Source organism: Octopus bimaculoides, chromosome 7 (genome assembly GCF_001194135.2).
Source record: "Octopus bimaculoides isolate UCB-OBI-ISO-001 chromosome 7, ASM119413v2, whole genome shotgun sequence".
Classification (NCBI taxonomy): Eukaryota; Metazoa; Mollusca; class Cephalopoda; order Octopoda; family Octopodidae; genus Octopus; species Octopus bimaculoides.
Window position 1 is genome coordinate 88,311,670 of NC_068987.1, and position 917 is coordinate 88,312,586.

Consider the following 917-nt stretch of genomic DNA (forward strand, 5'->3'; position numbering starts at 1 on the left):
AGAGGCATTCGTTCTGTAATTCGCGTAAATGGACATCTATCGAGACCCTTCGGCATTGCACGTTTGGTCCGTCAGGGATGCCCCCTCTCGTCGTTTCTATACGTATTGACTCTCGGGCCTCTACTGCCGAAGCTGGCGATGCTGAGGGGCATCCCGCAAGATTGGGATGCGGGACGAGCATGTCTGCATACGCGGACGACGTCACCGTCATTGTGTCTAGTCAGAAGCACATCGAGCTTGTCGGCAAGACATTGAAAGACTACGAAGCGGTAACAGGAGCGAAAATCAACAAGAAAAATCAGTGGGTTTGCGGCTCGACACCTGAAGAAGCAAGCCCATGTCATTCACCAGCGCCTCCGTCGTGGGACGCTGGACCGACGGTCCGGTTGAGTTGCTCGGGGTCTGGTTTGGTCCGGACTTCGAAACAGAGAAGAGCTGGAACAAGATAACGAGTAGGATGGTCACTCTCGCCCGGCAATGGGCCGAGAGGAAGCTGTCCCTAAAAGGGCGCGCGGGGGTGGCGAACACGTACATCGCTTCCGTCATCTACTACCACCTGACCGTCGTGCGTTGTCTCGGCCCTACCATCACCAAACTAGAACGCACCCTCTTCCGCTTCTTGTGGAAAGGATGCGTTCCGATGGTCAGGCGATCCGTTTGCTGCCAACACCCGTTAAAAGGAGGACTGGACATGCCATGGTTGATGATGCACAGACACGTGCTGAGACTGCGACTTCTCCGGCTCTACGTAGACGACGGTGAACAGATGTGGTCGCTGTTTGTGAGGTGCGCTTTCCCGCAGCTCGTCTCCAAGACCGAACTGCAGTCGTGGATCAAAAAGTGGTGGTCGAGGAAGGGCGAATAGCACCGCAAGTGTCGCGTTGCTCTCAGGCAACAATGCCATCCCAGGTCGACCT